The sequence below is a fragment of the Mesoplodon mirus genome (assembly GCF_964341445.2).
Source record: "Mesoplodon mirus genome assembly, chromosome: 14".
Lineage (NCBI taxonomy): Eukaryota > Metazoa > Chordata > Mammalia > Artiodactyla > Ziphiidae > Mesoplodon > Mesoplodon mirus.
The window spans coordinates 14,883,593-14,896,572 of record NC_138990.1 but is presented as its reverse complement, the minus strand read 5'-3'; positions in this window follow the sequence as shown (position 1 = coordinate 14,896,572).

Below are 12,980 nucleotides of genomic sequence, written 5' to 3'. Positions count from 1 at the left end.
CGGGGGCCAGACATTGCTGGGAGCTCAGCGAGTCCCCGTGCCAGTCCCCGAGAGGGCGAAGAAAACTCCTCCTTTGCATGATCCATCCTTCCAGGTTGGCAGGATAAAAAGCACAGGGACCGGATCTCTGAGCCTTGTCTCGCTGCCTGCTATCTGGGGCCTGGAAAGTTCTGAACCTCCCAAAGCCTCAGCTTCCTCATCTGATAAACACGACGATAAAAGTCCTTTCCTTTTAAGGTTAGTGTGCAGATTAAATAACCCCATATATTTAGAGGGCCTTGCTCACGGATTAGTCACCCGCACCTCCTGGGTGTTGATATCTCATCTGTGTTCACATTACAAAATACGGCACTTACCAGAGAAATCTGCACCTTGCTGAGCTGGTTATCTGTTGGTATCTCTAATGAAATTCTGAGAACCTCAAGGGCAAAGACTAAAATTAGACCTAGTTCAGTTCTGGTTGTGCAACAGCTAAGTGTTTTTGAATGAACGAATGGAATAAATGAATGACACAGGTTTGAATAAATGATAGAGTGTTCCAGCCATGAAAAATAGGAGAGTGTTTGGGTAGGGTAGTTATCGTACCTTTTTGCTTTTATAGGCTGTTTGGAAGTTGGAGATAACTTACAGGAAACAAGCCTAGGATCCACACAGAATCTTGACCAGGATGATGCAGAAATTGGGTCTATGGCCAAGAATTAGATAAGCAAATAAACAAACATTTAGATCTTAAATAAAATATTTGGTTTGGGGGCTATGGGTGGTAGATCAGGGAAACCAAGGCAAGATAACGGGGATACAGTAAAAAACTATGTGAGAAACCATTTTTATCAACCACAAATTTCAAAAAATCATTTTTTTCACAACTGCAAGGTTTTCATCAAACCAGCTTCTTGTTACCACAAGTTGCAAAGATGATCTTGCTCCGGTGACAAACATTTTTCGAAGCTTGCTGTGCAGTCAAAGCCTGTGTGGACAGACTTGTATGTTGCTGATGCTTCTGAACATAAAGGGGAAGTCGAAAATTGCTTCCTTGTTTTCAATCAGCCAGGAATGCCCTGTGGAGGAGGAGAATTACTAATAGAAGAACTGCTACCTGTGCATAAAATGCACCACTCCTGCTTAATCCATCTGAATGGCATATCACTGCACATTATTTACGTCTCATATGTTTCTTCAGAAAAACAACAGGCTCTCTCCTCTCACACGTAGCACTTGTACTGTTGGGAGGACAACAAATAGACGCTAATGATTAAATGGAGATTTCAAGAGGTAAGCAGATTCTGTCCAAAGTCTATCACGATGAATTGTTCATTCATTCAAAAAATATTTATTTGAGCATATTTTATAACCATGGAAAGTATGTTTGGATCAGATACAATGAAAGGTATGAGAACAGGATCTAAGTCCTCAGCAGGGATCTCACCTATACACACATATTTCCAGTTTGTTCTCCCATCTTGCTCTCAGTTTGCTAATTACCATACTTCTCTCTCCTAATGTTCTGTTCTTCATCATTACAGAGTTTTCTTTCCATATTCTGATCTACTTACTTTTTCTTCTCGTGTTTCATTAGCATTTTTCCGAAGTTTTTTAGAGTTCTTTCGTAGATTTTCAGCCATTTATACATTTCTTAAATATTTAAGCCTTTGAATAAAACAAACCTTCAAAAAATGCATAAACATTTTTATCAAGTACATACTGGTCAAAGACATTCTATCTCCCACAAATTGATTATTAATTACAAAAGGAAAAATAGTAGCTTCACAGCAGAGAGATCTGTCAAGAGATCAAAATTAACATCACCATGATGTGCTTCCTGGGACATAGAAAGGACACAACATCGCCCACATAATATTTTTGCCAAAAGTGCATAACTTGTATAACCTGTACTGTGGGGAAACATAAAATCAAATATAAAAATATTTTACAAAATAACTGGCGTTTACCCTTCAAAATGACAGTGTCAAGAAAGACAAAAAAGGGAATTCCCTGGCTATCCAGCGGTTAGGACTCTGAGCTTCCACTGCAGGGGGCACGGGTTCCATCCCTGATTGGGGAACTAAGATCCTGAAAGCTGCACAGTGCAGCCAAAAAAAGAAAAATGGTGAGAGAGGAATAGCTCCAGATTTAAGAAAACTAAAGAGATAAGACAATTAGTGAAATGTATAATTCTGCATTGGATATTGGAAGCTGAAAAAATGCTATAAAAGACATTATTGAGATAACTGTCAAAATTAGAATATGGCGATAGTATTGCATTACTGTTAGGTGAGAAAATGGATATGTAAGGAAATGTCCTTATTCTTAAAAAATCCAAACTGGTGTATTAAGGATTAAAGGGGCATGATGTATGCAACTTTAAGTTATTTCAGAAGAAAACATATAGAAAATAGTAAAAACAAATGTGGCAAAATATTAATAATTGGTTAATGTGAATAAAGGGTACATTTAAGTTTGAAATTACTTCAAAATAAAATTTTTAAAAAGAAAAATGAATTTTATCTATATTAACACTTTAAAGTATTAATTTCAAAATGCAGAGCACATCTTAAGCAAAGATGTTACACTTTAGAGAAATTCTATGCTTCATTTTAGTTTTTATTTTTATTTATTTATTTATTTCAGGTAGACGTTGTGACTTTATTTATTTATTTTTAACATCTTTATTGGAGTATAATTGCTTTACAATGGTGTGTTAGTTTCTGCTTTATAACAAAGTGAATCAGCTATACATATCCATATATCCCCATACTTCCTCCCTCTTGCTCTATGCTTCATTTTAAGAAGAGCAAACATTCAGAAACCACACTGAATTAGTCACTTCCTGCCTCTTACCCACCCATGGTGACATCTGTCAACTAACAGACATGGTTCTCGTGACACTGGATGTTTGCATGTCCTTTGGTTGAAATGATCGATCACATGAATATCACACAGAAGTGAACCTTGGGGGCTTCCCTGGTGGCGCAGTGGTTGAGAGTCCGCCTGCCGATGCAGGGGACACGGGTTCGTTCCCTGGTCCAGGAAGATCCCACATGCCGCAGAGCGCCTGGGCCTGTGAGCCATGGCCGCTGAGCCTGCGTGTCCGGAGCCTGTGCTCCACAACGGGAGAGGCCACAACAGGGAGAGGCCTGCGTACCACAAAAAAAAAAAAAAAAAAAGTGAACCTTGGGAAGACACACTGTGATGCAGAATGTGACCATACTTCAGCTTGGCAATATTCAAGGGTTTGGCTGTGAGTGTGAAGAGAAATCGGGTGAGAGGGGTATCATGACTTAGAAAAGAGTAGTGTTGGGCCATATCAGGAATATTTTAAAGTAACTTTTGGAGTTTTAGGCATACAAGCAAGAGGTGTAATATATGTTCATTGCAGAAATCTTAGAAAATACAGGTAAGCAAAAGGAAGAAAATAGGGCTTCCCTGGTGGCGCAGTGGTTGAGAGTCCGCCTGCCGATGCAGGGGACACGGGTTTGTGCCCCAGTCCGGGAAGATCCCACATGCTGTGGAGCGGCTGGGCCTGTGAGCCATGGCCGCTGAGCCTGCGCATCTGGAGCCTGTGCTCCGCAACGAGAGAGGCCACAACAGTGAGAGGCCCGCGTACCACAAAAAAAAAAAAAAAAGGAAGAAAATAAAAATCACCCACAACCCTACCACCCAAGATAACTGCTGTAAGCGTTTTGAAGTTGACATAGGTCTGAAGTATGTTCACACAGAGGCCGAAGTGTCATTAACAGTGTGGCTGTAGGGCCTGACCCCCATTCTTCAGTTGTGAGGCCTTGGCTAAGCTATTTGGCCGCTTTACATCTCAGTTTTCTTTATCTGTAAAATGGAGAAAATACTACTACTTTGCTCAAAGTATTGATATAAGTAAGTGAGTTAATATTTCTAAAGCACTTTAGAATAATGCCTGGCATATGGTGAAACAATATGCATGTTAACGTAAATTTTCTTTTTCTCTTCTTTTTTTAAAACTGAAATACTGGGACTTCCTTGGTGGTCCAGTGGGTAAGACTCTGAGCTCCCAATACAGGGGGCCCAGGTTCGATCCCTGGTGAGGGAACTAGATCCCACATGCGTGCCACAGCTAAGAGTCTGCATGCTGCAGCTAAAAGATTCCCCCCATGCAACAACAAAGATCCCCTGTGCCACGACTAAGACGTGGCACAGCCAAAATAAATAAATAAATTTTTATAAAACAACCTGAAATACTGTAACAGGTAAAACTAACCTACAGTAGAAAAAAATTATAACAGTGAATCCCCCTAGGGACAGAGATTGATTAAGAAGGGCATGAGGGAACTTTCTGGGGTAATGATAATGTTCTATACCTTGGTGGGGGGTTGAGTTTACACAGGTTTATGAGTTTGTCAAAACACTGAGAATTTTACAGTTAAGGTCCGTGCATTTCATTACATGTAAATTTTATTTCAAATGAACAAAAAACTGTAAGCAAATATTGAAATATTTTTAATGATGTTCATGCTAAAGTATTTAGGAGAAAGTATACTGGTGCCTGTAATTTACTTCAAAATGCATCAAAAAATAAGGTGGATTGATGGATGGATAGAGGGTTGGATAGATGGATAGATGTGCAATAAAGCAAGTATAGTAAAACGTTAATGTTAGAATTGAGGTAGTGTTCATCATAAAATTCTTTCAGTTTTTTGGTATGACTAAAATTTTTCATAATATATAAAATATGGGGAAAATAATATATAACACTGTGGTACTAACTTGCTGTTTCTGCTCTAAGATGTATCATGATAATCCTATGTTATTAGTCTTTTCTATAAATGTAATCATTGTATATCATATTCTATAGATTAATGTAATTAACTAAACCACTATTACATATTTCAATTGATTCTGAATTCATTACAAAGCAGTGAGAAGAATGTTTCATGAAAGAACTCTCATTAATACCCTCAAAGATTTATGAGAAGGCATTTTATCCATGAAACTAGAACAAGATACCCTTTAAAAAATTAGAGTCCTGGGGAGGGAGGGATAAATTAGGAGTTTGGAATTAACAGATACACACTAAAACAGATAAACAGCAAGGACCTACTGTATAACACAGGGCACTATATTCAATATCTTGTAATGTTCATGCTAAAGTATTTAGGGGAAAGTATACTGGTGCCTGTAATTTACTTCAAAATGCATCAAAAAATAAGGTGGATTGATGGATGGATAGAGGGTTGGAAATGGAATGGTTGTAATGGAAAAGAATCTGGAAAAGAATATATATATATGTGTGTGTATATATATAACTGAATCACTTGGCTATGCACCTGAAATAACACAACACTGTAAATCAACTATATTCAATTAAAAATCAATTAGAATCCAAAAGGATTTTTTGGAAATTAAAAACTTGATAATAGAAATGAAAAACTCCATAGAGAGACTGAACGATAAAACCAAAGAAATCTCCCCAAGTTAGAGTGAACATGCAAAGGGCTGGAAAAGAGTAGAGAAAAATTACAAGGGTCAGCCAAGTAGGTCCAACATATGACAATGTGGTATCCCAGAAAGAACGGGGAAAAAGGAAAGGAGGAAATCTCATCAAAGAAATAATGAAACAAGTACCCATAACTGGAGGACATGCGTCTTCAGACTGAAGCTGAGTGCCCAGCACATGGATGAAAATAAACCCACATCAAGGTATCTTCAGAACCCTCAGGACAAACAGAGGATTCTACAAGTTTCTGGACAGAAACAGGTCACATACACAGGAGCAGAAAGAATGGTGTCAGACTTCCCAGCACAGCATTAGAAGCAAAGAGATGAAAGAACAATGCCTTCAAGGTTCTGAAGGAAAATGGTTTCCAAGTCTAGAATTTTATGCTCAGGCAAATTACCAAACAAGAGAGTAGGAATAAAGAGGGTTTTAGCCATACAAGGTTTAAAAAGCAAACACAACCTCCCATGTACCCCTTTTCTTTCTTTTCCTTTCTTTTTTTTTTTTTTTTTGTTGAATTCTACCAGTCTTTGAGCACTTCACCTACTATATGCTGTGTTGAGTATTAGTTTCATACCTTTTATTTTTAATTTTTTTTTGGCTGCAGAACTTGTGGGATCTTAGTTCCCAGGCCAGGGATCGAACCCAGGCCCCCTGCAGTAGAAGCACGGAGTCCTAACCACTGGACTGCCAGGGAATTCCCTGTACCCCTTTCCAAGAAGCTGAAACCACCACCTTGCTGGCTTCCCAACTGCCTGTGCTTCCAGGCCTCCTCGTGGCCTCGCCTGCTTGGTAGACGCCCAGGGAAGCTGAGGCCAGCCTCTTATGCAGATATTCTGCCTCATCCGACCTTCTCCTGGTGCCTCCATCTATTGGGACCACATTGCCCTTTCTTTGCACAGCTGGGTTTGTACTTGCTACCTGTTTTCTCAAAACTGAGCAATATATATATATATTTTTTTTTAAATAAAGTTATTTATTTTATTTTTTGGCTGCATTGGGTCTTCGTTGCTGCACATGAGCTTTCTCTAGCTGCAGCAAGTGGGGGCTACTCTTCATTGCAGTGCACAGGCTCCTCATGGCGGTGGCTTCTCTTGTTGCGGAGCATGGGCTCTAGGTGCGCAGGCTTCAGTAGTTGTGGCACGCGGGCTCAGTAGTTGTGTCTTGTGGGCTCACTAGTTGTGGCACGTGGGCTCACTAGTTGTGGCGCACAGGCTTAGTTGCCCTGCGGCATGTGGGATCTTCCTGGACCAGGGCTCGAACCCATGTCCCCTGCATTGGCAGGCAGATTCTTAACCACTGCGCCACCAGGGAAGTCCCCTGAGCAATATATTGATTACAGATCATACACAAGTAGTAAATTTATAAAGAATGGCTCACATAAAAGTCAGGAAAGTGGTTACTTCTGGTGGGGGGAGTGGGAGGAACCACTGGAGGCCCCCCATGGGGTTTCTGAGGTTCTAGGGTGATGGGCACATAGGTGTATGATCTCTTTTCCTATTTCCTTGGCACCTTGGTCTCTGGCAGGAATTAGTACTCCAAGCCTTCCCTAAGCCTGCTCTCAGCTGTGCCTGCCTCTGAGAAGGGCTTACGCTTGGTGATCTTCCTCACAACGGGCACAGTCACGAGTACATGGCAGGTATTGTGTCCATGCTTGTTGGCTTATTAAAAAGTTGGTTGCATGGAGTTCTACGGGAAGTCCAGTGGTTAGGACTCCACGCTTTCACTGTTGAGGGCCCGGATTCAGTCCCTGGTCAGGGAACTAATATCCCACAAGCCGTGCGGTGCCACCAAAAAAAAAAAAAAAAAAAAAAGTTGGTTTGATACACAGTTGGGAAGACTATGGTGCCTCAGGAAAAGATTATTAGGGCTTGGGATTTGGAGTTCATCCCAATTGGCAGTCTGGGCTGGGGGCTTGGAGCTGCCAAGATGAAACCAAATTGGCGCCCAGAGAGAAAGGTGGGCAGGAGTGCAGTAAGATGCAATGCGAGTATGGTTTTTTTCTTTAAAGGCTCCACTCTGCCATAGAAATTGGAGGGAATAGCACGGTAGGAATCGGGGAGCCTGAGAGAGGATCTGCCCAGTAGGAGATTCAGCCGGTCACAAGTCTGTCCTCCGTCTGTGATAGAAACCAGTCCTCGAAACTGCAAGCCACCAGCTGCCTGATGGGTTCTATCAAGGAGCCAGTATGAGCCATGCCTTAACACATGACTGCCTTTGCAGGGGGTCAACATTTCTATATAGTTATGACATCATTTTTAAATGAGCATGTGGCAACCTGCAGACAAAAATGAATTCTCAGTCCCTTCAAGTCAATCACCTGGAGAGGCCACATATTCAGCCCAACAGTGCATTCTGGTACAGCCACCCAACCTACAGCCATGCTGCTGGATGTACCTTATGCCGGCAAACTGCCATCTCTGTGAGGGCTGTAGTTTGGGGAAGAGCCAAGAGTCATTCAGAACTCAGTGCACTGTGTGGAAGGGCCATCAGGTTTGGTAGGACCATTTGGGATAAGAAAAGAAGGATATGGCAAAGAATGAGGCAGTCTTCCTGTGTTTGAGTCACAAACTGTCTCCAAACACAAAGTGTTTCAAAAATACTTTTTTTTTTTTTCGGGTACACAGGCCTCTCACCGCCGTGGCCTCTCCTGCCGCAGAGCACAGGCTCCAGACGCGCAGGCCCAGCGGCCATGGCTCACGGGCCCAGCCGCTCCGCGGCATGTGGGATCCTCCTGGACCGGGGCACGAACCCGTGTCCCCTGCATCGGCAGGCAGACTCTCAACCACTGCACCACCAGGGAAGCCCATTGCGTCACCACGGAAGCCCCATAAATACTTTTGAGAAGCACTATTTCCTGGCATAGTTCTAGGTGCCCAGCAGCCCTATGGAGTAGGTAAAACTATCCCCGTTACACAGACAATGCACCTGAGGCACAGAGTCACTAAGAACTTACCCAAGGGAATTCCCTGGCAGTCCAGTGGTTAGGACTTTGTGCTTTCACTGCAGGGGGCCCGGGTTCGATCCCTGGTCAGGGAACTAAGATCTCCCAAGCCGCGAAGCACGGCCAAACAAAAGAACTTACCCAAGATTGCACAGCTAGTCAGGGGTGAACCTGGGATTTGAACACAGGCAGTCTGACACAAGACTCCATGCTTTAAAAAAATTTTTTTTTTGATGTGGACCATTTTTAAAGTCTTTATTGAAGTTGTTACAATATTGCTTCTGTTTTATGTTTTGGTTTTTTGGCCCCAAGGCATGTGGGATCTTAGCTCCCAGACCAGGGATCAAACCTGCACCCCCTGCATTGGAAGGCGAAGTCTTAACCACTGGATTGCCAGGGAAGTCCCAAGACTCCATGCTTTTAATCGCTACATCAAACTGCCTGGAAGGGAACAAAGCTTTTTTAGAAACATGCACCAGATGAAATAATTAGAAAATCAATTTTGTCTCTACATATTTAAATCATATATATATATATATGAATTGTCTGGTTTCCTGGTACAGTTCTGGAACTAGTATAGTGCCTGGTACATAGGAGAGAGTAAATTTTGTTACATGAAGAAGTGAGTGAATGAATAAAGCAGTTCAAAGTATGCATTACTGGGTGAACTGATGTTCTAGGCAAATAAAGAGGGAAGTATCATTTACTGATTCCCTTCTTGACGTAGGACATTGTGTTTCCTGGAGTCATCTGATTCAGCCTCACTCTAACCCTGTAAGGTGCATGTTCAATCCTAGGTCAGGAGCCATTTCACCACCCAATATGCAAGTTACCTTTAAAGGGCTTTTGGGTGACCCAGCGCTCCTCTTTCTCAGCCCCAAGAATTCAGGCAACTTAAAGGCTTCCTGGACACACCAAAGACAATCACCTAGTCCCTTGGTGTTTCACTCTCATTTCTAACGTTCCGTAACCCCTGCCCATGGTCCGTCCATCAGGTGTCCCTAATCTCCTGCTCGACCTCCTGCAAGAGCCTCCCAGCTCTACCCCCTGTCTCTGGTTCCCCCACCCGACTCTCCCACTATCCATCTTACCTAGCACTGTCGGCATCACTTTCCCCATAACTAGCTCTGTGAGGGACCCCGTAAAGAGGATCTGGAGTGAGATGGCCCGGCTTTGAGGCAGGTGAAGCCAGGCAAGTCAGGTATCTTCCATGGGCCTCAGTTCCTTCCTTGGTAAAATGGGAAAAAATCAATATATTTCATAGAACTTTATGGGAATGAAATGAGATTATGTGTGCTAAAGTATTTTGCAGGGACTTCCTTGGTGGGTAAGACCCTGTGGGGAACTAGATCCCACATGCCACAACTAAGACACGGTGCAGCCAAATTAATTAATTTTTTTTTTTAAATAAAGTACTTTGCAAATGCTTGCCACATGATCAATAGTATTTTTTTTCCTTTGTATAATCTAAATGTTGGTGCCTCTAATCAAACACCTGCTATTAAGTTGCAAGAAACAAAACCTCCAAAACCAGAAACTTGCTAACACTTCCTATTGTTTCCTAGGATAAAGCAAAATCTCTTTACAACGACATTATTTTTTCAAGGGATTCTAAGTTATAGCTACCCAAATTATGTCACATTGTTCCTTTTTTTTTTTTTTTTGCAGTACGCGGGCCTCTCACTGCTGTGGCCTCTCCCGTTGCGGAGCACAGGCTCCGGACACGCAGGCTCAGCGGCCATGGCTCACGGGCCCAGCTGCTCCGCGGCATGTGGGACCTTCCCGGACCGGGGCACGAACCCGTGTCCCCTGCATCGGCAGGCGGACTCTCAACCACTGCGCCACCAGGGAAGCCCCATTGTGCCATTCTTTACATTTGCCTTGCACTCAGCTGAATTGAACTCTTAACAGTTCCTGGGACTTGCCTCTGTCTTTCCGCATTTATACTTTTGCTTTTTCTGTGTCCCCCTGAAATCTCCTCCACTCCCTGCCCCTGCTGAAATCCTGGTTGGCCTTTTCACATCACAACTGCAAAGCCTCAGCCAGTCTCCTAAATTAGAAGTGAGCTCTCTGATCTTCCAATGCCCCCTTGTGGCACTGACTGCATTCCGCTTTTTTTTTTTTTTTTTGCGGTACGCGGGCCTCTCACTGTTGTGGCCTCTCCCGCTGCGGAGCACAGGCTCCGGATGCGCAGGCTCAGCGGCCATGGCTCACGGGGCCAGCCGCTCCGCGGCATGTGGGATCTTCCCGGACCGGGGCACGAACCCATGTCCCCTGCATCGGCAGGCGGACTCTCAACCACTGCGCCACCAGGGAAGCCCCCCATTCCGCTTTTTAATTGCAGTTATTCGTATGTTTCATTTCTCCTGCAAGACTGTAACTTCTCAAGGGTTCTAATTGTGTCTCATTTTTCTCTGTGTACCTAAAAGTGCTCATGGAGTTTACTGCACATATAAATATCTTAAAAGTAACTAAATGAAGTGACAGGCCTTAAGGTACAGAAATGTAGGGCCTGGGAGCCTGGGTAACCCTGTGTCCAGGTCCGGGGTTAGGCAGTCGTGAATCTTGAAGGTCATCTTTGGAGAGAGGCAGCACAAAGGGGCACACGCAGACTGGAATGAGGCTAGAGCTGAGCCCAACTTGGTAACTAATGCCCCCTCAAGGGTCTGTGCCTGTCGGGGCACTCCCAGGTCCTTCAGCTTCATGGGGATAATCCTGTTTTTAAATTTTTTTCAAAAAAACCTTATTAAGATGTAATTTATATACAATTCTTCCATTTTTAAAAAAGTATTTATTTATTTTGGCTGCACCGGGCCTTAGTTGCGGCACATTTAGTTTCAGCATACAGGATCTTTAGTTGCGGCATGTGGACTCTTAGTTGTGGCACGCATGTGGGATCTAGTTCCCCGACCAGGGATTGAAACTGGGCCCCCTGCATTGGGAGCGTGGAGTCTTACCCACTGGACCACCAGGTAACTTCCAATTCTTCCACCTAGAATTTACAGTTCAATGGTTTTAAATCTGCATTCAGAGTTGTGCGCCAATCACCACAGTCGAATTTTAGAACATTTTCATCACCACCACAAGGAAATTTGTTCCCATTAGCAATACACCCCATCCATCCTCTCCTACAACCCCCTTACCTCCACCCCATTCCCACCCCACTGGCAACCACTCTACTTTCTGTCTTGATAGATCTGCCTATTAATGAATTTGTGCATTCATTCATCAGTTGATGGACATTTGGGTTGTTTCCACTTCTTGGCTATTATTATTATTTTTTTATAAATTCATTTATTTTCTTTACTTATTTTTGGCTGTGTTGGGTCTTCGTTGCTGTGCGCGGGCTTTCTCTAGTTGCGGCGAGTGGGGGTTACTCTCTGTTGCGGTGTGTGGGCTTCTCATTGCGGTGGCTTCACTTGTTGTGGAGCACAGGCTCTAGGCACGTGGGCTTCAGTAGTTGTGGCTCGCAGGCTCAGTAGTTGTGGCTCGCGGGCTCTAGAGTGCAGGCTCCGTAGTTGTGGTGCACGGGCCTAGTTGCTCCGCGGTGTGTGGGATCTTCCCTAACCAGGGCTCGAACCCGTGTCCCCTGCATTGGCAGGCGGATTCCCAACCACCGTGCCACCAGGGAAGCCCTTCTTGGCTATTATGAATAGTGTTTCTATGAACATTTGCATATAAGATTTTGTGTAGACATATGTTTTCAATTCTCTGGGTAGATAGAGTCCTAGGAGCAGAATTGTTGGGTCAAATGATGTCTGTTTAACTTTTTGAGGAACTGCCAAAACATTTTCCAAAGTGGCTGCACCACTTTACATTCCCACCAGAAATGTATAAGATTTCCAATTTCTCCATATCCTTGCCAACACTTGTTATTGTCTGTCTTTACTATAGCCATCCTAGTAGATGTGAAGTAGTGTCTGAAAGTGGTTTTGACTTGCATTTCCCTAACTACTAATGATGTTGAGCATCTTTTCATGTGCTTATTGACCATTTATATATTTTCTTTAGAGGAATGTCTGTTCAAATCCTTTGCCTGTTTTACAATTGGGTTATTTGTCTTCTTATTGACTTGTAAGAGTTCTTTATATATTCTGGATACTAGTCCCTTATCAGTCTTTTCACTTTCCTGATGCTGTCCTTTGAAGCACAAACATTTTCAATTTTGATGAAGTCTAATTTATCAATTTTTTCTTTTGCTGCTTGTGCTTTTGGCATCACATCTAAGAAATCATTGCCTAACTCAAGGTCATAAAGATTAACACCTATGTCTTGTAATAATTTTACAGTTTTAGCTCTTAATCTAGGTCTGACCCATTTTGAATTAATGTTTGTGTATGATATGAGGGAGTAGTGCAACTGAGCAGGACCCTGTGGGGCCCTCCCAGGTACAAAAGCCTCTACATGTCTCCTGTTCCTTATTTGTAGGAAAAAGGCTTCAGCCTCCTACACTTTCCCTGAGTTCCAAAATACAGATTCAAACAGTTACTAATTAGGAAAGGGAGGGAATGCAGAAACAAAGGAAAAACAGTCAAGAAACAATAGTGGGCTTCCCTGGTGGTGCAGTGG